We start from the raw sequence: 330 nt of genomic DNA on the forward strand, positions 1-330 counted from the left end.
TCACTCCAGGAAATTACTGGAAAATAGCAACGATTAATCCTCCAATATTTTGAAGCTGCAATATTCTTTTCCGAATTCTGGAACTTGTTTTGGAACTCTTTAGGTTGTAATTCGTCCCAATCAAACCCAAAATCCAAAAAGCTTGGCTATGACACTAAGAACTGCTCTTTATGTCGACACCAAATGCCTCTCCAAGTCTAAATCAACACCTTCAAAAATAAATTGGTCTTTTAAGGATAACCACTTCATATCTGAAGGCTTTAGAAGATTCGTGTTCATTACCATGATCAATTATGTCATCAAACTTTGTAATCAATAATTTGCAATTTG

Source organism: Penaeus monodon, chromosome 20 (assembly GCF_015228065.2).
Source record: "Penaeus monodon isolate SGIC_2016 chromosome 20, NSTDA_Pmon_1, whole genome shotgun sequence".
Lineage (NCBI taxonomy): Eukaryota > Metazoa > Arthropoda > Malacostraca > Decapoda > Penaeidae > Penaeus > Penaeus monodon.